Raw genomic sequence first — 24,205 nt, 5'->3', positions numbered from 1 at the left:
AGTACATTATGACATTGTGGTACTTATGGATGGAAATATAGTAAAAATAAATGATTCCCCTTTTTCCTGGGGACCCCCTGGAACCCCTTCAAGGACTCCACCTTGAAAGCCGTTGTTATATAGCCTACTGGTATGCTAGGTCAATGAGATGGTAACTTCCATTGATGTAATAAATTATGAACCTATGTAGATCAATTTGCTTGCCTATGGTCACCAGGCTTGAGCCACAATGACAGTGCTACCTAACTTGTATTGCCTATATATATATAACATGACTGTGGAGCAACATTAGGACTATTCCTTTGCTAATGTAAATCAGGAGATATGTGGAATTGATTTCCTGAGATACAATAGCCTAACTTGAATTTGAAAAAACTGCAGGGGCATTTAAAGTGGAGTTGGATTCTCACATAGACTACAGGACTGAAAAAAGCATCTTCGAAATTCTTATTTACATTGTTTGAGTTTAAATAAAATAATAATAGATCACAACTTGGATTGGGAACCAAAGGGTCGCAGGTTCAACTCCCCAAACGGACCAGGTACGGACTGTGGACAGGTAGGCGAAGAGATGCCAGTTCACCTCCTGAGCACTGCCAGGGTGCCCTTGAGCATGGCGCTGGACCCCCGTAGATAGGTTAAATGCAGAAAGTAAATTCCACTGTGTGCTGTGCTGTGTGTACAATGTACCTTGTGACAATAAAAGCTGATTTACATTTACATATAGATATATAGAAGATAATGTAAAATTATGAAAAGCCCCCAAAACAACGACTAAATGGTGATGGTGTTTTGTCATCTGCTGTTTCCAAGGTCAAGGATGAACTTTCAATCTCAAGTTTGAAGCAAACATGAATGACAATTCCACAAAGTGCTCAGAAAAAAATGGAAATTAGAGCAACTTTCTGATTGATTACTAGATAGATAGATAGATAGATAGATAGATAGATAGATAGATAGATAGTAACTTTATTGATCCAGAAGGAAATTCAAGTTTCCAGCATCACAGTTCCATAGTGCAAAACATGTTAATAAAAAGGCAGTAAGAAAGTTAGTAGTAGTAGTAATAGCAGTAGTAGTAGTAGTAGTAGTAGTAGTAGTAGCAACAATAGTAGTAGTAGTAGTAGTAGCAACAATAGCAGTAGTAGTAGTAGTAGCAACAATAGTAGTAGTAGTGGTAGTAGTAGTAGTAGTAGTAGTAATAGTACTAGCAGTAGTAGTAGTAGTTGGAGTAGTAGTAGCAACAATAGTAGTAGTAGTACTAGTAGTAGTAGTAGCAGCAACAATAGTAGTAGTAGTAGTAATAGTAGCAGTAATAGTAGTAGTAGTAACAACAATAGTAGTAGTAGTAGTAGTAGTAGTAGTAGTAGTAGTAGTAGTAGTAGCAACAATAGTAGTAGTAGTAGTAGTAGTAGTAGCAACAATAGTAGTAGTAGTAGTAGTAGTAGTGGTAGTAGCAACAATAGTAGTAGTAGTAGTAGTAGTAGTAGTAGCAACAATAGAAGTAGTAGTAGCAGTAGTAATAGCAACAATAGTAGTAGTAGTAGTAGTACTAGCAGTAGCAACAATAGTAGATAGTAACTTTATTGATCCCGAGGGAAATTCAAGTTTCCAGCATCACAGTTCCATAGTGCAAAACAAGTTAGTAGTAGTAGTAGTAGTAGTAGTAGTAGTAGCAACAATAATAGTAGTAGTAGTAGTAGCAACAATAGTAGTAGTAGTAGTAGTAGTAGTAGTAACAATAGTAGTAGTAGTAGTAGTAGTATTAGTAGCAACAACAATAGTAGTAGTAGTAGTAGTAGTAGTAGTAATAGTAGTAGTAGTAGTAGTAGCAACAATAGTAGTAGTAGTAGTAGTAGTATTAGTAGCAACAACAATAGTAGTAGTAGTAGTAGTAGTAGTAGTAGTAATAGTAGTAGTAGTAGTAGTAGCAACAATAGTAGTAGTAGTAGTAGTAGTAGTAGCAACAATAGTAGTAGTAATAGCAGTAGTAGTAGTAGTAGTAGTAGTAGTAGTAGTAGTAGTAGTAGTAGTAGTAGCAGCAGTAGTAGTAGAAGAAGTAGTAGTAGTAGTAGTAGTAGTAGTAGTGTAGCAACAATAGTAGTAGTAGTAGTAGCAACAATAGTAGTAGTAGTAGTAGTGGTAGTAGTAGTAGTAGTAGTAGTAGCAGCAATAGTAGTAGTAGTAGTAGCAACAATAGTAGTAGTAGTAGTAGTAGTGGTAGTAGTAGTAGTAGTAGTCGTAGTAGTAGTAATAGTAGTAGGCTAGTAGTGTTGAAGAAATCTACAAAAAGCAAGAGAAAACTAAATTTGTGAGGAGTGAGACGTCTCTTTGAGCTCGAACACTCTTTGGAGCCGGCGGAGCTCTCTGATTGGTCGACACGCCGCCCTGGTCCTGGTATGACGTCAGTGCGGGAGCGAGTAGAGGAAGCGCGCAGGCTGGGAGAGAGAGGCAGAAGCTGGAGGACTGAGGATGAAACCAGACTCACTCACCTGATGACAGCAGCAGCACCACCAGCAGCAGCAGCGCTCTCTCTCTAACCGGGGCCCGATGTAAATGCAAGAAGAAATAACCTGGAAAAATTCATTATCTGCTAAAGTTGAGGACATTTCTCTCCAGAGTCTGCTAAAACAGGTAAGAAACGCGTCTGGAAATACGCAGCATTTTGCGCACGTATATATACGGCTTTACCAGCTTTGAATCCTGCCATGTCCATGTGTCTTATGCAGAGAATTTATTGCATGCACCTCTAACATGTTTAGTTTATTTTAACGTGAGGTATCATATTATTTAACCACTACAAATCATTTATTATAGGGTATTGGTTTAATTTATTATAGGGTATTGGTCACTAAACAGACAAAAAAAAGTGACTATTACACCATGCTCCTCGGCCTATTATTATTATTATGATCAGTAACAAATTGGTTTCTGTAATAGCTTATGCAGATAATCCTTGTGATGTGAAATATAGTCTAGTTTTAGCAGAAGTAGGCCAACTCTCATTAAAAAGTAGGGATTCGTTAACCCCACAGGAGCACCAAAGAGCCCAGGGCGAATTATCTTATAACCCAGCTCAATTCACATTTATAGATTTTTTTTTCTTTCTTTTTAAAAAAGAGTCAGCTGTTGATGTTGGAGCATGCTGCATCAAAGAGATGTGTCTTTTACCTAATGCTGTCTCAGGTTCATTGTCATGGTCATGCTTTCAGGCCGCCCTATATATAGTTTTGGTCACACTGACTTTTCATGATCATCCACTGTGACAAAATAGGATAAACATTTCTATTATTATACCATCTCACATGTTTAAGGCTTTAAGTTCTAAAATCTGTATCTTTATGATTTTACATTAATAAGTCAGGTTGTGAAATAACACCAGTCATTCATTGTGTGAGTGTTAAGATGATATTAGTTGTATAAATGGTGTGTCTTAATGTTGCTTTAAATGTAAAAAAATACCTTGTGTAAAAGGAGAGAGGAGTGTTACACAATAATCCTGCAGAACACAGGCCTTTTCTACACAATTAACTGTGTCTAAAGTGGATATTTTTGAATGCAACTTAACACAAGAAATATGTCTTGTTTGTATTTCAAATTGCTAATTTAAACTAGATCATTAAAGTCCCTATTTATAAGTTTATAAGAATACACATTTGAACACTTTGTAATCCGATTCCTTAAAGAAATATGATGTTAATTGCAAGAAATGCTAATGCAATGGGCCTCCCACACATATATTTACCTAGAAATGCAAAATAATGTGTTTTTCTTTTCTTACTAAAGCCTCCAGTAATTATATAATGCTTTTTTAAAGGAGGCTTTTCAAATATAACTAAAATGTGAAGTATAATTAGGTCACTGTAACATTGAGTAGGCCTTCAACCAGATCACCACAGGAGTATTTGACGGCTGGTTGCTTTAGTTTAACCAACACAATATGTGTAAATGTTCAAATTTAACATATCTGATCTATCTCCTCTTATCATGTCGTGCCAGGCTGTTGTTATTCTCATTATCATTTAAAAATGTGTGGTATAAATATGTTTCTATATATAATTTTTTAGATATTATAGGCCTACTAATGCATACTCATCCTCCTCCTAGATCACGTCAGCATCATGTCAGCCTACAGAGTGTGTGAGAGAGAGGGGGGTGTGTTTCTGTCTTTGGTTATCTAGCTGTATGAGTTTTAAATACCTGTCATAAAGCTAGATAACCGAAAGTAGAAATGACTTCCGTAACGTTGTCTTCATTCCCCAAAGAAAGCAGACTCCTCAGGCTTTACACTCTTAAAGGTAAGAAAATAATTTGCTTTGTGATTTTATTAAAGTTTTGCTAAATAAAAAAAATTGAAAAAGCATGCAAATAATCCCAAATAGCTTGTACAAAATGTATACATAATATATTATAATTTTTTATATTTTATATGTGTTCTTTTTTTAGTATATGGCAGATTTTTAGGCATTTTAGAGCTTCTTCTTTGCAGAAAAATGTTTATTTGTTAATATGTCACGTGTGATGATGAGGTCTTTTTGAGGAAAACAAAAATGCCTTTGAGGCATTTTATGTTGAGACAAAATGCAAAGCTAACTTCTCATTTATCACTATGCTATAGAGTTTGATATAGTGTGTTTTTTTTATTTTGATCTCACTTCAATTTATTTTGAGGATTCATATTCATATACTGTATATGAGCTCTACGGGCCCTCAGTCAATACCTGGTCCTGTTTCAGGGTGGTTAGGGTTACTGTGCATCCATTCAGGTCCTCTGCAACATGGTGCTGAATGTTAAACAGGTCACCGATCCAACTTTTTCAGTCTCGATACCGATAGCGATACCTGGGCTTTGGGTATCGGCCGATACCGAGAACCGATCCGATACCAGTGTTTAATTAATAAGCTGTATGCCTCACTGTGTGGAAGTGACTGGGATCATTCTTTTATGTGTAAGGCAACACCAGGCTGGACTTAAATATTGCTTTCCTAACTTTGTAAAACAAAATGTAACAAATAGATACATAGATATAAATTTAGTGAATTGATTTTTTTTATTAAAACAATAAATCGTGCCCCAACAACTTGGTAAAAAAATCTTCAAAATTAACAGGAATTACAATTCAAGTGTAAACCTTTCTAATGCTGCAATAAATTGGTCAAAACTTAAACAGGAATTAAAAATTCCAGTATATAATGTATATAGTATATAAACATAGAACTGAATAGATTGGCATCATTGTCACTAATACCCAATCCAGCTATTTGAGTCAGTATCGGCCCGATATCCAATCCTGTATCGGTGCATCCCTACCAGTGGGGGAACAGTTAGAATAAAACAAGAACTTTCAAACTTTCTCAATTTCAAGAATTTAGTTTTTATTGTGTGAACAAATCAAATAATATATGCAGGGAGGTAGAATTAGGTCACAATAGTTTTTAGAGATTTTGACATGTCATAGTAGTGAAAGCACCGGTGTTACTAATAACTATGTCTCTGTTCTATTGAAATGTCCCAGTAGGTCATGATAGTGTGACAGTGAGCATGACCCTGAACCTGAAGCAGCTCAATGGAATTCAGCCATCATTGATTGTATTATTTACACCAGTGCTTTTTCCTACTGTGACATGTGTCTTCTGTGAAAAAGGCCTATCACACCTCAGAGCGTTTAATCTGATCCCTCCTGCTCACCTGCAGTAAGTGAAAACACACTAAAATCCTCCAGGGTTTCTCTCCCTGGAGGTTCCTGCTTCGGGACACACACTGGTGTCTTCCCCTGCCATCCCCAGTCAATGCTCACATTTTACCAAAGCAGATCCTCTTGATTTATCTTTTGCATTTACTTTCATCTTTTTGGAAGAGTATTTTCTATTTAGATTTCACCTGTGAGACTGTGTTTATAGAGGAAATAAAAGGGGATGCTGCTGCTTTGTCCAGGCACTACTGTCTCCGACTGCTAATAATGCAGTTGAGTGGTGTAGCAACCCACGCACACAGGGTTAAAAAAAAACACTTGGCATCTGTATTTAAAGCTGTAGCTAATCTTGCAGCCTTTGGGACACATTGTGTCTTGCCTCAATGAGAAGGCCAAGGCCATCCTGTAGACAGGGGCTGAACTTTTTAACTTGGTACTTCAGCGCCGTGCGGTGCATACGCTCAGCCCGGGAGAATGCCACTAAAGCCTAAAGAGCACCAAAGTGAGATGAGTTTTCATTCACTCTCTTAACTACCTATTGCAGTAGAGCTCGCTGTCAAACCGGGCTAATTGCTTCGTTTCACAGCGAGATATTGGATATGTGAAAAGGCCACGGTCCCGAGTCTTACCCTGAGCTTGGTCTGCTATAGGGCGTGTCAGTCCTTAATGAATGGGAGTAAAAAACACTTGAGGCTTTATTTATGGGATGGTCCAAGGCATTCTTGTTTCAACCTGTGTACATGTATAATGCAAATTATTCTTTTGGTGCTTTTATTGTGGCAAAAAATACACACTCGTGCACACAAAACACACAACTGCACTTTGAATGAGCAAAGCCGGCCAGAGATTTAAAAAAGTTTTGTTAACTTTATAGCCGCAATTCAAGTGCCGAAGCAATTGTTTCATTAAAAAGGCTGTGTTTAGCTATACTGATATGTGCTTTTCATGTTTTATTCCTCTGTTTTCTCTTCCATCTGCTCTTGTTACAGGCTTCTGATTAACAACGTTGAATGATGGGGGGATTTCTTGAAAAGAGAACGATCATTAAAAGAAAAACGAGGCGAGAGAGGGAAAAACGGTTGGTCCGGAATTGCCACCTCCTCCTCTCCCCTCCCCCCCTCACCCTTTTTGCCCAAGAGCCTTCTTCTAATGCCATCTGTACTGCCAACGGGGGACAGTTTGCCCGTGCCAGGAGGCGGACAAAGACCCTGCCGGATCCCCGGAGTATGGGCGCGCTCAGAGGAGCCATCTTGGGGAAGATGTTGCCGCGACACCTAAAATGGCTGGGGCTGGCATACGAGGTGAGCTGCATCATGGTTGTTCTGTTGGGTACCAGTGGTGTGGTGATGGTGGGCAGGAGGTGGGGGAGTGTGTGATTGTACGATGGGGGATGGGAGGAAGGACGAGGGAAAGAAGACGAGTTTGCCATTTCCTCCCCAGTCACACATGGCCTCCCCCTTTTCTCTTCTATCTGCTGCTCCTGCTAATTAGCAGTTACGGGGTGATTTGAGGGGGGCGGGGGGGAGTGGGGTGAGGAAGGGTGGTGGTAGTTGGTGGTGGGAGGTGGGGGCTGGGTAGCAAACAAAATTAATGAGCTGGCACTGGTTGAAGGAAACCTGCCATCCTCTCTTGTCACGGTGCTTCTTTACTCCCTGAAGCACACCAGGCAGCGGTGTACGTCGTGTTTCCACCCGACAAACCTCGCGGATTAATTCATGCAAAACTGCTTTCGTTATGAGATTCACATTATGATATTTAATACAGCATCTTAACTATCTTAATATGTGCCGAAGCCCCTCAGGTGAATTCTGTTGAGGAAGGGGATACTCGGATAATTCCTATTTGGGGAATTGCATTATTGTTTTTAAAAGTGGAAACCATTACGATATTAGATTTCGTTTACTATATGAACAAAAGATATTTTGCCTCACGAAGCAGTTTCTTTATCTGTAATAATAGCAGCGCTGAATATTAGCAGTGTGTAATATTCGTACAATGGTGCTCATCAGAACATTTGAAGTGCTTCAAATGGCATTTTTGAAACGCTTCAAAGACTGGTTACATCTCATATCTTCTTACACATTTAGTCCTAAACATTTGATGTTGACTACAACTTTCAGTATATAATAAACATAACTCTGCTACTACAACTCTGCCCACATGGTTAACAACTTTATTTGACACACACACACACACACACACAGATTAAAAATGTCAAACATCACTGATATAAAAATGTCACATCCTTCCAAAATCTGACAGCGACCGCCAAATATCAAAGCTCCAAATCTGTACCACCTCCATCCATGTAACCTCTCACACACACACACACACACACACACACACACACACAGAGAGAGATCCTGCGAGCGCTCTTCATCATGGCGTAGAGCCGCTCTGTAACCCCGGTGGCTCCGGCGGCAACCTGAAGCAGACACGTGAGCATGTGTGTCCGGGGCCAACATGTGCAGCTGCAGTGCTGCTTGTGTGTTAATGAACAGCGCCGTGCATTTTCACATTATCATTCAGCCCCGCTCTCTCGCTCTCTCTCCCCTCTCAATAGCTGTTTAGTCCCCCACCCCCACGCCCACCACCCCTCCGCCCTCCGTAAAGGCCTGCTTTCCCACCATTGTGGGAGCTGGTGCTGCGGCGGGCCCGGGCTTGGGGGGCAGGGTGGGAAAGACCCTCCAGACTAGACATGAGCAGATGCCTGAGACATTAGACTGTCGTGCGGATCACCGGGGTCGGGCGAGCCGCTGAGTTTTAATGTGTGAGCGAGTGTATGTGTGTTTGATATGTGTGTGTGATGGGGGTGGGGGGGGATGGTGGGTGGGGGGGGGGGGTAGTCCGGGCCCTGGAGTGCCACCTGACTGTTCATTAGTCTATTCAGCCTCCTCTGCATGTCTGAAAAGCATGGAGATGCTGTTTAGAGAAGGATTTCACTGGCATTCATACATGATATGCATACAGAAGCTCAGGCCTGATCACAGTTTTGCCATTAGATTGTATCAAAGCTGTCATTTCAACACCACAAAGATGCATTTTCACGTGTTTTTCCACATTGAGAATCAGATTATATTTGATGCAGCACGTCTTGTCATGAGCCATGCACCTCCTTTATCTTTGCTCCATTTACCAGCTGGATGTGATTTGTCCTCCGTGCAAACAGGATCTACATATTTTGTATCGCTCTCAGGTGGTTAAAAACAGACAGACATCGTGAACATCTCGCAAGACAGTTGGCGGGACGCGGTGTATCACCGAGGAATGACTCAGCTAAGGCGATGGGTGTGCCTAACAAGCTGAATGATGTAACCCCGCGGATAATGATTATTAATGAGCCTCGTACTGTACATGTGCCTCCACAAAAAATATGTAAGGCATGCGCAACCACCGCACGTCAAAAGATTATTATTCATATAAAAGACTCAGAGCTGTCTTTATAATTGCATTTGCGCCGCTCATGTGTGATATACGGCGAGTTGCTTCGGGCAGATTTGACAGAAGGAAGAAAGCAAGGTGAAGGCGAGAAATTAATCTTGGAGATACTGTAGCTTTCTTGCTCCCATCTTGCTACGGCTGTTGCAGATCTCCGTGGTCCTTTAGAGGAAACAGAGGGAGCAGTGGGAGGAAATTGTGGCTTTTGTGAAGTCAAATTTTGGCTTACCAAGAAAGGGTTAAACACAGTGGAGACAAATGTATAAAGGAGGCAGGTGTAGCACATGGGCAGCAGCCATGTTTTTGAGCCACCAGTGTTACCTCTGCATGTGCTGAGCTTGTGTTAGCTTGTAGTACAGTGCCATGCTAAAGCAATGTGCAGCGTGCAAGGAGCTGGGCATGGAGGACTGGTGTGTGTGTGTGTGTGTGTTTGGAAAGAGTAAGAGGGGGGGAGGTCGGTCTGCAACTGTTTGTGATAGCTGCGGCAGTCGACAGAGACAGCGTGGTCAAAGAGAGGCGGTGACTGAAGCATATTTGTCAGGGACATATATTCGTCCTTACTGTGCCTGCTAGGAGAGCAATCAGTGTTTCTAGTGTTTGGAGGACGTAAAAACGAGCGACACACACACACACACACAGAATATGTATTCATGTAATGACTTCTGACTAATCGCAATATGCAGCTTGACATAACATGAAATGAGCGTTAATAGGAAGTGAGAATTAAAAACACGCTCTAAAGGTGATCTTTGATTTCAGCAGTATGTGATGTCTTATAAACACTTTGGTGAAACTGCTTAAAGAGTCTGGTTTTAATCTGCAATCAAGATTGTCTGAATCCAGAGCGGCTGAACAGCGAGGTCAGCGGCTTTGACACCGCGTCAGGAGGATTTAGGATGTGAACGTCCCTGAATCTTCCCTCTGCACCACACTTCTAATATTCATTCTTCAATTCCCTCTTTATACATTACCTAAAAACTCCAGAAAATGACAGAATATAGATGATTACTTCCCTTTCTTTTCTTCTCCTCTTCTATTCATTATTAACCATTGCTTTTGCGATGTGGGATTTTTCAGTGCAAGGAAATTATAATGTGTGACATGATGAAGTGACGGTAGCCGGCGCCCACTTCCAATTCTGTGTGGGTGAAAGCAGCGTAGCCATAGTAGCGATAAAATGTTAATACCACATATAGCTCCTGGGTTACCTCTTCGGATTCTCCTCACTATGTGTGTGTGGACACTATTAATGTTTTAACGGCTCCGCTGTGATTTATAAAGCCCGGCTCAGGGGCCGCCCATAGTCTTGGATGAGGTCCAATGTGGGTCAAGCGAGGCTCATCTGGGGTTTTTTAATGCAACTTTGGCCGAGACTAATCTAGCACAAAGCCTGACATTAAGTATCTTAGAGGAAGATGGAGAGAAGTTTTCTACATCCCAGGCTTTTCAGATTACGTCTGTTGGCCGCGGCGTCCCTGAGTAGGGGTCCTGTACGCTCCAATGAAAGTAGAGGAGAATTAGGTGACTGAGCCTTTAATACAGCGGCCCTTTGTAATCATATCAGGAGGAGATGAGGTGCTAGGGTGAGGAGAATTAGGGGGAATCCTTGGTGTGACCTCGTTTTTACATGTCTGCCGGTACAGTACGTGAATTCGATAGGGTGAAAAACAGGAGAAAGTCCAGAGTATATGTCGCTTTTCTTGCATCAGATGGATGTACGACTCCGTCGCTCTGTCAGAAGTTCAAGTTCATGGGTGCAGCCGCTCCGTCTGCTGCACGTTCGGGGAGTTAAGAGAGTCTGTGGCCACCCTGGAGTACAGGAGGAGGAGGAGGAGGAGGAGGAGGTGGATGGATAGGGGGTACATAGCCTTTGACCTCTGTTAGGGTTGCTATGGGAAAGAGGCCGGCCGGCTCAGTAATGTACGACTGAAAAGGCCGAACTGTCAGAGCTGTCCAGCAGACGTCAACCCCCCACCACACACACACACACACACACACACTATCACGAACCCATTCACACATACTCACAGATGGCACGGGCCAGCTTGGGAATGTTAGCCGCGAGAGAAACGCTTTATGTTCATCAGACACCATTATAATTCATCCAGCCTTTAGAGTTAACACATTACCAGTCTACAGCTCTTCCTCAGTGCAGACCCACTATTGTGTTGTCTCATTTTTCAGCCTCATCCTACACATCTCAGCACCCATTGTGTGCTGTGGACTCATAAGACACCAAATGCACCATTGCTGTGGTGAAACAACACAATAACTTCTTACATTGCAAAGAAAGAGCTTTGTCTCCACAAGTTCTATAAATAAAATCAACCACAAAAAAAGGCAACTAAAACATGTCTTTTCAAGTAGAATCCATCCTCTGTGGCCGGCCCTACATCTCCATTCTTGTGTTATATATTCTGTTATCCATTAAACTGCATGTATAGACATATAGATACAATAATCTGTTATATTTCTGTCAGCGTTCGACGTGTAAGTGGCTGCGTGTCAGAGAGGGCATGCAAATCCACTGATTGTAATACGTGCATGTTTCCATGCCCCCGCTGTAAATGTGTGCAAGTGTGTCCTCATTTAAGGTTGCATTCATGCAGGGGAGGGGTCTCAGGAATAAAAGAGCGCATATTTGCATACGCTGCATGCCGTCTGCAGAGAGGGAGCAGTCAAAAAAAAGATATCAGAGGTGGACAAAGAGAACGAGGACAAATCCTTCATTGTGGGGTTGGTGGGAGAAAAGGCTCGTCTGAATTGGGGAGTGGGTGAAAATTGACAGAGAAAGAGTTGGGGCTGGTTCCCTGTGGGGATAAAAGCCTCCAGATCCCTCCATGCATACAGCCTGAAAATGGGAGAGAAGAACAACACGCAGAGCGCAGGGGCCTATTTTTACAGGGCATGAAAAGGAAGTTTGTTTTTCTGAAACACTGCCCACAATTTCTGATGTACAAAAGTAAAAAAAAAAAAAGCATGCACAACAACAAATTCAGTATTGTCAAAACATACTCAGCATTTTGAAAAAACAAAGAGCTTCGGTTTGCACAATCATTATTGCCTTTTGCGTACTGGTTCTTTAAAAATATCTCCATAGACTCACTTTTATCAGTGCTTTAACCCTGTGGCCCTTTTTTATTGTTGTTGATTTAATCTCTTTTGCAAGCTTTGAAAAATTATTTTCAAATAAAGCTTTTAAGTATTATGAATGTTTTATGTTGTAGTTCTTGACAAAACTATTAACTTTTAGGATATATAGGCTATAGACTTATACCATCTAATCACAGAGAAAGTGTGTATTGTAGTGGAAAACATCTTTCTTTCTTTTAATTTTATTATTGTGCTAATGATTCACTCCATCGTTTCTCCCCAGAATGGGACAGGATCTGCAGGCCTTTCTGCAGGAACCTGCCTGGGAGGCACGAGGAGATCGTGGACCAGAGACTCTCACCACAACATGAATTCAGGAGCTTATCAGTCGCCTGAGCGTGAAGAGTCCTACTGTATTTTAAAGGACTATAAAAACAAAAGAGCTGTTCTGTAAGCCTGAAATGTATATCTCAAAGTGTTTTCAATGAAAATACCAGTTTTATTTTAATATACTGTATCAATGATAAAGTGTGTTTTATCTGAAATGTTTACACAGATCTGTTATTTTCAAAATTGCAAATAAAAAACCTTGAATGTTCCTACTTATAATTCTCTCTCAATACATTATTTTCCATAGCTAATGCATGTTTTATTTAATCATTTATGAATTAATTATGTCTAAATTAAAATAGTCATTAATAGGATATAAATGCTTTACTGATAAAATGTATTGTGTTAAATTCCCTGCTGACACTTTGAAATAAAATAATGGAAATATCATCATCTCTGTGTTACAGTCTTGTTTTTGAGCATTTATTTTGGTGATAAATTAGGCAAGGATACAAGATATTACACTGCTGACATGCTAAAGAATGTGTTTTTAAGGTGAATACTTTCGACAGTGCTTTGTCTTTAATCCTAAAAAAAAAAAGAAATTAAAATGAATCTAAAATAGGCAATGTATTTAGGAGTCAAGCCTGCAGGGCTCTTTTCTTTTTTTAGATTCTCATGATAATGTGTGTGTGAGGATCGTGTGAGAAAGTGTTGGAGTGACCTGCATTAAGCTTTAATTAGAAGGAGCAGACAGAGGGACGTGTGTTGAATCAGTGTGGGAAAGAAAAGTTCATCAGCCACAAAACTCAGTGGACAAAAATGACCCTATTAAAATATATAATAAGCTTTTATTCATTCCCCTCATATTTTATTTATTTTAGCATGTTACACACTGTGCAGATTTTTCAGTCCTAAACTAATAATATAAAATGAAAACCTGGATAAAAAAATATATGTTGTTAAATCCAAAAGTATTGCTGCCCATCAACCAGGGCCCAGTCTGGACTATTAATCAGGTTTTGGGATTACAGGCCTTCCTGGTGTCAGTCGGACCTCAATCAGTGTCGACTGATCTGTGTCCGGAGTCAAACAACAGATGGACACACGCAGGTCAACAGGGGATTATTTACGTCTCTTTAGGCTACGTCCAGAATTTAGTCATTTTCTCTCTATGAAAAAAAACAACGTTAAAATTGTTAATTAAATATATTTTAGAGGTTTGATATATGTCTTAAAACAATGAAACAATACTACTACAATAAAACTTATATAATATATATATATGGTTTTATTCAATGGGACAACATTCATCTTAATTTGAAATCAATGATAAAATGTTTTCCTAAAATTTACAACAACCATTTACAACAATAAAATAAGAAAAGATATTCTTTATTTCCCCAAGGGGAAATTTTGCTTGGGTAATAGTGCTGCACACAGCTGCAATCAGCTTAAAAAATACATATACAAGACATTACAGTATTACACTAAGACACAGTAGAAAATGATGTCAAATATTGCACATTCCCTGAGAAAACTATATATATAAATAAATAGGAAAAAAAGATATTACAGTGGTATACCAAAGACGCAATAGAAAAACAAGTCCAAAGCATCACCATCTCCTTATGACAGAGAAATTAAGATAATAAAAAGAGAAACTTTACTGATCACAATAGAAGAAGTACAAGAAATGATGCATAAAGATAAGCAGCTTTAAAAAAAAACGTCAATACTATGTACATTATATTATCTACTATATACTAAATGGAACATCTACAAAATGAAATAAAGGTAGGCAATTGAATACTGTATACACCAAACAGAAAACAGACAAAAATAGTCACAAGTGAGGACACATGGGAGTTGCAGTAAATAATTGAATAAAATAAGTTCATGTGTAAAAGCGTGTTTTCACATCTTCTTAAATCTAAATTCATACTCATGTAGCGGTGCAGATCTCTCTCATGGATGGCCCTGCAGAAGTCAGCATGTTTTCAATCCATCCAAACGCTACAGCGGCTGATTTCGGTGATTAGTTCCCCTCCTCTGGATGACTGGAAACCAATTAGTGGAATCATCCTCTGTAGAGTGTGGATGGAACGAAAGCCCAAAGGTTTCAATTGATTTTGTAAAAACTGTTACACTGGTGTGATTTTCATCATTACATTTTCTTCCTATTCTGTCGACTTTATGCTCTGAAAATGTGTGTTTTTCTTGTTTCTTGCTGCAAACAAATGTTAGAGAGCTCCAGGAGTAATCATGACAGCTTCAGTAATTGCTTGAATCGGCTATACTCGGGTTAAATATTGCTTTTTGATGAGTGTCTGGTGAGGCGAGGCGGCTGGTCAGGGACCTGTTGGTTAAGTCCCTACAGGTCAGCGGGGGGTCAGGGGTCATGATCTGGACAGTCCCCCAGAGGACATTAAACAGGCTGGAGCGATGCTGAGGTCAGGAGCCGTCTGAGCCAGAGACAAAGGTCAAGGGCCGCTAATTAAGTGGCTATTTCCTGCTATTCCCCATTGACCACTGGACTCAGAGACAGACAGGAAAATGCCTGAAGAAGTCTATTTACAGGAAGTTAATAAAACCTGGTTACTAGAACAAATAAGTGACCGGAACAACAGATAATATCAGGGGGGAACAATAGCAGGTTCACCTCCGAGGAGGGAAATAAAAATAAAAATCTTTCGAAATATTATTTCGCGAAGAGGACACTTTTGCAAATCAAGAAAAAAATAAAGCCATGTAATATTTTTAACATCATTTAGACTTTCATACAAAAGTATAGATGTAAATAAATATCTACGTATGACTTTCAGTTCAATAATCTCATGTTAAAATCCACTTCAGAAGCAAACAAGAGAGAGAAACAGAGGCAGGACCTCAGAGCTCAAATTGAGAAAATCCAAACATTTTGGAGGGAAAGTCGGTAGAAGAAGCTGTTTATGCCTCCGCAGCCTCTGAATGAGCCTATGTGTATATGATGCTTTAGCATAAGAATGGGGATGGGGCCTGTGAACTCCTCTGACACTGACCTTTCTCCCAGGATGTGAATAGTATCACTCAAGGGCTGCCCGGCAGCCTTTCAGTCAGACCTGAGCCTTGCCCTCGCCTAAAACTCCTAATCAGGCTGATTTAATGTATCCTACAAGTCCTTCCTCATGCACCACCCACCTCAGAGGAGACTCACTCTGGAGGCACACACTCTCCTCACAGCCCTGCCTCTGGGCCCCTGCACTTTGGGAAGTTAGAGGAGCTGGTTTGAAACAACAGGGGGCCCTTTCTCCTCCCAAAGAGTCTGGGTCTCTTTATAATCAATTGGTTCCTCCCCTAAGGAGCCAACGCTTAATCCAAACTACGTTGGATTTTTCAAATAGTTTAATAAGAATGGAACTACTTTTTGCTGTCAGTTGAAGCAACAATCAAACGTGAATTAGATAAAGAAATATGAAGACAAATAAAGTTCCACATTTAGCTAATTGTTTGCATTTATAAGTCATTTTTTGGAGCATATATATAGCTTTGTCAAGGGTGGAGACCAATAAGAAATTATCTGGAGAAAAAATGTGTAGTGCTAAAAAGGACAGCGTCAAGTAGAAACTGATCCTGGAACAGATGAATACACTAATTTACCTACAAGCGCATCTCAAAATTTAAATTCAATTAAATTTAATTTTATATAACGTCAAATTATAACAGAAGTTATCTCGAGACGCTTTATATATAGAGCAGGTTTTAGACCGTACTCTATAATAAATGAAACCACCACCAAAGGCTTTAAGTGAAATAATATCTTAAAAATAAAAACAGGTTAATAATTCCTACAATATTCCTGTAAAGTTTGAGGTATGCTCTGGTTTGGGGTTTAGCCTAATAAATAAATAAATAAATAAAATAGGCTAATAATAAGTGTACTTTATCAAGGTGTCTCTATGATAGTTTATACATTTGCAAATTAATAAGTCTTCAATTCTTTTTTAATATTTCAATTATCAAATATTTTTCTGGTCCTTTGAGAAGGAAATATCAGTAAGTCTATAGTGTTTTTATTTAAAAAGAACAAAAATTTATTATTTCGTTTTTGTAAGTGGTTATTTTAGTTTGCCCGGATGTTAATTTAACACCTTTTTCATTTACGACTTTACATCCGTGTTTACAGCCAGAGTGCGTGCCTTGATTGGTGCGTAACGCGCACTGATGGTGTGACGCACCGCCTCTTGGAGCTCGAGCAGGCCTGTAATACAGTTAATGGATGCTCTAATGTGCTCGAGCCAGCCTGCACGAGCCCTGCGTATACAGCCTCTATTACAGGCCACATGGCACGTGAATGATTATCTGGTGATGACTTGAATTCAGAATAAAGAGACACATGTAAATATGATTTTTTTTAAGTTTTAAGTTTTAATTTTGACAGCTCGCCATGTGATGAAGTTGGGCTACAATTGTTAATAACTAATAATGCAAAAATAATGCGATTTTTGTATGTAGGCCTATAACCAGGCATTCAAGGATACACAAAAAGCACAGTAACTTTAACAAAAAATAATATTAGACAGGCCTGTGTGGGTGTGTGATAAATAGGTTTTTCTCCACAAAGCAGCTTGCAGCTTACTGCTCTTTGATTTTCGTTATAGCCGTTTTGAGAATAAAAAAAAAGATAAATTATATTTTTATTTAGTTATTTTCTGAATTGTTTTTCGTGAGGCCTTATAACGAAAATGACCATAAATTAGATTGTGAAGTTCAAACATGCTGTCACGATTCAAGACAACGCCAATGGCAAGTTTTACATGAAGGACACCAGCAAGTCAATTAACTCTAAAATAGGCGAATAAAAAGAAAAACGTTGTACCCTAATTAACGATTCAAATAAAAAAATAAAACCTTATATTATAATTTTATTCACTTGTACTAATACGTGAAAGATGTTTCCAACCCATTTTGGAAAAGTGATGTTTTATGTTCAAAATCAACAAAGAAATGTGATAGAAAAAACTAATACTTAACATTTTGTGCTCTACCTTGATAGTCTATTTATTTCACTTATTGCAAATTTAAAGTGGACTCAGGGATAAAAAAAAAAAACATTTACATGCAAATGTCTCCTACACATCCAAATCTAGCTTTTAAAGAAGCTTTCTAACTCTTAATGGGGGTTAAAAAACAGGTGAGATCAGTTGATGCAGGTTTTGTGGAAATACCAAAGAGGGTTTTGGTGCTGCAGCTGCAGAGGCAAAGAAACTTGGCATCTAAAACTACAAAAAGGCATTTTACTTGTTTGTGTCCTGTACAAAACTAACCAGATTCCCCTCCTGAGTGTGTGAGCGAGGAGAGGAAAATGTCCTTTTTGTCACTGTGTCTGCACATCACTGTCCACGTCGTCTACTGTATAATGTGGGGACAACATAAACCCTCTGTTGTGACTGCTGGCTTTGTCCTTCTGCCCTGTGGTCTCACACTCCTCGCCTCAGACTGTGGTTTACACCCAGACGGTCATATTAAACACTACATAAATTGGCTTGTTATAGAATGTAAAATGTCTCCAAAATTAATTACAAATGTACATCTGAGCAGAGGGAGAGTGATAACTATCTCAGTTAAACAATAAAGATATTTGATTTGTTAACAAAAACAGAAATGCACGTCTACTGAGTGAAAAAGAAAAAGGGTTTATAGAGACAGGAGGGAGTCAAGAGAGATGAGTCCATATTGAGACACAATCAGCAGCACTGTGCGCATGCTCACACCAGGCTCATCAGAGTGGGTTGGCATTTTTCAAACAGCCACGTGAGGATGCAGCCGTTCCCCTTCTCTCACAAATCTGTCATGACATTGCTGGTTAGCTCGGCCGTGATTGGCTGAGGACGATGTGAATCAGCAGTCAGAGGTGAAAGGTAAAAATGTAGCATGGCTGCTGCTGGGAAATGACTGATTCTCTTTATGAGTAAACACAAATTACAGATGTGCATTTTGAACCGCTGCTTAAATATTACTATACTACACATTAAATTTCTTTCCCTGCAGGACGAGACACGAGAGAAGCAATAAATGCAATAAAATCGACCCTTTTGTTTTCATATCTCGTCACGGTAACGGTCTCCCTTGAGGTCTTTGAGTCCATCTCTGCAGGAATTTTAAAGCCACATTCCAACAGGCTGATTTTTAGGGTGATTTACCATTCAGCATTCATATGGACACAGGGGACTTGAACCGTGTCTGATGTGTGGCTGCTGTGTTACCCTTTGACCCCAGACTGTCTGGAGGGCCACGGTGACAGAGAGTCAAGGTCAAGGGGAAAGGGGGATGGGGGGATGGGGGGATGGTGGATGGGGCGTGGGCAGCATCTGACGGGTGCAAGGGCTCCCTGTCTGGGAGTGCAGAACCCAGACGGTCCCAGACGTCTATCTGAGGGGAGACGGTGTCGTGTGTGAACCCCTTTTAGATCCCCACGTCCTACCCTGTCTGTTCCCAGTCACCTCCGTGGCCCTGGAGGGGGAAACGGGGAGCGCTGGTGTCTAGAGAGCGGCGGGGAAACGGTTCCCATGCTGGGGGAGTGAGACACACATCTGAATATCACTAATCCTTTTGATGCAGATAAACATAAAAACCCACAGCTTTAATTTCTTACCTTTTTAATTTAAAATGTGCTCTCTCTGTCTCAGTTACACAAAAGATTTTATCTTTGCCTCTGACAGCAAAACTAGAATGAACTGTAGGCTACACCTCTGTTAGTCTCTGTTCATTCAAGAATGTTTATTGTCCACTTGTACTTTCACACCATAAGCACAATTTTGAATTTTTTTTTTTATTCTTATTCTTATTATCCAATATCTTACTATTTTATTTTGTTGTCCTTTATTTAACCAGGTTAGTCCCATTGAGATCACAGATCTCTTTTACAAGGGAGACCTGGCCAAGATAGCAGCAAAGACAGTTATAGTGAAAGTAACAGACAATACATAAATTAACATTAAAACTTGCTCATACAAAACACCTGCACACAGACAACCTGGACTGCAGTGATTTCACCAGAGCCTTAAACTCATTCTAGGTAACTAAGTTTTGAAGTTGAAGATCAGATTGTACATTATTCCAAGCAGTAGGTGCCGAAAACCTAAAAGCTTTCATTCCCAATTCAGTCCGTACTTTGGGAACAACAAATTGCAAAATGTCCATAGAACGAAGATTATGACTTCCAGTTTTCCTTTTTAAAAGAAAAGAGAAGTAAGAAGGAACTAAACCCAGAATGCTTTTTATCTATACATACCTGATTATAACATACTTGTACATACATGGTTATGTATATTGTACATACAATACAAGACAACATACAGTTTATAGGCTACTATAGACTTGCACTAACCATGTACAGCATATTACTAGGCTCTGTAATTGTTTACATTTATATTAGTGTGGTCTTAAATTTTTTTTTTTGATTCAGTTTTCAGTTTCTATCTATTTATTGCCTGATAGTCATTAAATTTTTTTTTTAAAAATCTCCAATATAGTCTGTAATCCACTGTTTATATGTATGAATGTAGGCGTTTGGAGGGACACTTGGTTGAGACGGGGGATTATGAGCCCTTACAAAAATAAAAAAGGTGTCCACTTGGGACCCCCTGTCATATTTCAGATATCTATGAATTGTTATCAGTTCCACCAGAGTCATTTCCACTCTAAACTCCTCAGACGGTTTTCATTAAAATAACAATTTGGAGGCCAAAAGAGGTAAAATTATCCACAAAGATTAGAGAAAAGTCAAGACAGGAATAGAGATTTGTGAGGCAAAACTGATTTTTTTTTTCTTCTTCTTTTTTACCACATTAATCCGATCACGACCCCTCAGATTTATCGTTACCCTTTGGAGGGGATCCACTGGACTAAACTACCAAACTGTATATAAAGTTAAAACTAGCTCCACCGCGACCAGCTACAACAGTAAGATGCTGCTTATGCATTGATGCATCTAAGAATCTAATAATGTCATATAACATCAGTCATATGGGCCATTTTTCTGCAGAAGTACTTTTACTTGTGATACTTGCTATCTGTACATTTACTGAAAGATCCCCACCACCAGATGTGTTTGCAGATATAATAGTACTGTGCTTGGAATTATTATTGTGTATGTATGTTTTTGTTTTACATAATAAAAGCTCAATTACAATTGGTGTCCAAACTAGTTGTGATGTCACAAATCCTGCTCCTACATGAAGGTTAATCTGGTGTCAAACTGCACAGTGAAGCCCAAACATCAAAATGAAAAAAACATATTTTGGACTGATGGGAGGCTTTAAGAAGGGCTTTAAATATAGGGTTTTCACTTATAACAGAATATTCTTTTTACATAGTTTAAAGGTGCTTTTAACACCACTGCCAGCAGGCTCACAGGCAGCACCGCAGTAGATCATTACAGGGTGATTGAACATCTATTTGAAGCAGAAGCAGCTCCCTCTACAGGTAATAAACGGTGCCACTTTCAGAGCAGCAGAAACCTATACTATCCTATACTATATGCCCCCAACCCCCCTGTTCACTCTGCCAACCAACATAACCTGCCATACACACACATAAATACACACACACGGTCACAGATATAAGGCCCCCCAGACCTCCCGGGTGATCCGCAGTGGAGCGTGTAGCCACCTGTCAATCACCACATCTCAGCCGCCTTAAGAGAGACGTTTCGTCTGGGACAACGGCAGCCCGTCCCTCCCCATACATTCTGCCTCCCCTAGCAACCATCGCCGGATGACTGAGAGGCTTTGTCCCCTCACAACGGGAGTCCACCATTGAACCCAGGAGCCCGTAGCAACCAGAATTAGAGGGTGCCAGAAAGGGGTCTTTTTTTCTGTGAAACAGGGGGTGAAAGCTCTGTTCTTGTCCCTTCGTCTGGGATTCATATCAGGGGCCTGAATGGCGTCCCCTCCTTCTTTTAAATGCTGGTGTAACGGAGCGTATGAAGGGGCTAGCGGCGAGCGGATAGGATCATGGTTAATCTGCTGTTCCTCTCCACTGTGGTCCGATAGGGACACTTAAGCAGCCTCTGTGGACAGTTAGTGGCGTGGGGAGGCCTGTGGATACCTGGGGAGGCCGGAGCTGGGAGGTTCAGCAGCAGGTTGCAAACACAAGAGGGAAAAAGTGACTGCCACTCAGATCATTTGCTCAAGCAGGCCTAACTGTACCAGTACAGCAATATAAATATATACTCCACTACAAGTAAAAGTCCCTCATTCAAATGCATACTTAAAAGTATTATCAGCAAAATGTACTCAAACGTTACTGTAGTAACGTACTGGCTCTGCAGGAACATGCTTCTGTCACTGATATGACATTATCAGATTATTAATCCTAGTCCGCTGGTGTGTGAGCAGCATTTGTTGGTGTAGTTGGTCAAGGTGGAGCTGATTTTAACTTCTTTATAGAGGCATACAGTTAGGTATTTTCTCTAATCGTTGCTGTTATTTGTGAAACTATTGAACATTTGACAGCTTTGGGCCTCAAACAATTCTTTAATGCAACAATCTGATAAATTAAGAAGTGAAATCACTCAGCTGGAAGTGCTAACAGCTCATAGACATGTGAAACGTGATGAAGGGCCACAGCTGGACACTGCTTTTTAGCAAAGGGCCACAAGCCAAAAAGGTTGTGAGCCAATACATTTTATTTTATAAGCTTATCATATTTTTTTATGTAAACTGCAGCTGTATCTGTCAAATAAAATTCCCTCTGAAAGTATTTGAATACAAGTACTTAAGAACATGAATAAATGAACTTGGTCACTTTCCAGCACTGGTGATGAGTACGGGACTGATGTTGGGACATTATGGCGCTCAATAAGTGCTGGTGTTGTGCATCGAAAAGACCGTCCAGATGTAAATGTTCAGAGAGGTTTTTGGAGATGCACCTGCTGGGAAGTAACCTTTAGGGGATACTGAAGCTGCACGGAACGTGAGCAGATTAAGTATAGAGAGAAAAGAGTGAGGGCTTGAATAGTTTATGACCAGTTCTATGGACTTGTGGTTTCTTTCAATGGGGGCTTTTACTGCTCTCTTTATAAGGGAGTGAACATTGATCCTTGAATACTTCTCTAACCGCTGCGGATCCTCGTAACTGTAAAGTGAATTCAGGGGAGTTTTTACTGCAGAGTGACTGACACTTATGTGTAAACTGTGATGAATACGCCGGCAGCATAATCACCATCAGACATATTACATAATTTCCTTAGAATAATGGAAAATAAGAAAACAAATAGCCAGGTGCTCTAACACGACCTCCCACGTTGCACTTAGCCCTGCAGTGCTCTGCACATTTTTTACATCAGCACGTATAGAAGATTACAAACTAATCTCAACCTACAAACAACATCACTGGCATGCAGAGAAAACATGCTTTTTCCTGGTATGTTCTTTATCATTAATGAGCGTCTCCGCGGGCCCCTGTATGGGAGTGTGTTTTGTGCAGCTCCCATTCTAAGCTCCCGTCCCGGACCCTCGTTCCCACCCTCTCCTTTACCCCCCCTGACCTGTCAATCAAAGATCATGATTGAGCCCGGATGGCAGGCAGTCAGTCATCAGCAATGAAAAGTGAGGCCTCATTCTCTCTCTGTCCCTCCCCCTTTTCATGCCCCCTTGCCTCCTCAAGTTTTTCCATCTCACCTTCTTCTCTGTGGCCTCTCGCACCCCCCTCCCCTGCTATCCCTGTACAGTTTGTGTTTTCCCCCTGTGGAAGTCACATCTGTGGTCAGTGTCTGTCGAAAGGAAGGTCTTCAAACATGGCTGTCATGACGCCATAAGGCTTGTCAGAGAGGAAAGGCCTGGTATCATTTATAAATAAGACTGATTTAGTTTTAACAGGCCTCTGCGTTTGCCCTGTAAGTGGCTGATGAATAAACATGAGCAGAGTTGGGGCGGGAACGGCATGGGGGTAGGATGAGAAGAGGCCCGGTATGTGTGTGTGTGTGTGTGTGTGTATTTGGGGGGTATCGGGGGGCAAAGGGGGAGCCTTTCTTCCCAGCAGGGCTGCATCTCGTTTAATTGGAGCACTTGTGGCACCATTACCTCCTTTACTCAAACACGTTACTGATGACAAAAGAAAACAGCACTAAGCCTGCCTTTGTTAGCGAGGAGACTGGACGAGGCGATGGATTCCTCGCTGCTACTCATGTGTGGGAATCATCCGCACTCCCACCACGAGCTGCTGCTGCCCGCCGTCGATCAATGAAAACGCGGCGGCCAGGTGGACAGAAGACAGAGCACGTGGGAATTACAGCCGTCATTAGAAAATGATGGACAGAAATAAACTGCATGGTGAAACAACATTCAGTATTTATAGACATCATGGTCCATTCATTGAAAGACTGGTTCTCTTAGAATAAATCTCCACATTTCTACCCATCAATGTGCAAAGAAATACCGCCAATATTCAGCATTTGAACCCACAGGAATTCTCTCAATCGATCAATTTAAATTGATAGACTCCAGCATATGTGTGCAGCCCTGACGGTGACCTCGCCCTCTTGTTACCCTTTGACCCGAGGTCATGATGATGATGACGCTGGTCTGTAGTTTGTTTTTGGTCACCGCAGTGTCCCGAGAGAGCAATAAGGGTGTGACCTTTACCCTCCACAAGAGGGGACGCTGCAC

General features: G+C 40.5%; 1 long non-coding RNA gene across 1 annotated transcript; it reads left to right on the top strand.

The window, feature by feature from the left end:
• Positions 1 to 2,466: 2,466 nt before the first annotated feature.
• LOC141765957 (uncharacterized) lies at positions 2,467 to 12,980 on the top strand. The gene is made up of 4 exons (XR_012593553.1): positions 2,467 to 2,634; positions 4,108 to 4,298; positions 6,683 to 6,994; positions 12,508 to 12,980. It is a non-coding gene; the product is annotated as an uncharacterized LOC141765957 (long non-coding RNA).
• Positions 12,981 to 24,205: the final 11,225 nt, after the last annotated feature.

This window comes from Sebastes fasciatus, chromosome 4, assembly GCF_043250625.1.
Source record: "Sebastes fasciatus isolate fSebFas1 chromosome 4, fSebFas1.pri, whole genome shotgun sequence".
Lineage (NCBI taxonomy): Eukaryota > Metazoa > Chordata > Actinopteri > Perciformes > Sebastidae > Sebastes > Sebastes fasciatus.
The sequence above is the reverse complement of the archived record's forward strand: the minus strand, read 5'-3'. Positions and strand labels throughout refer to the sequence as shown.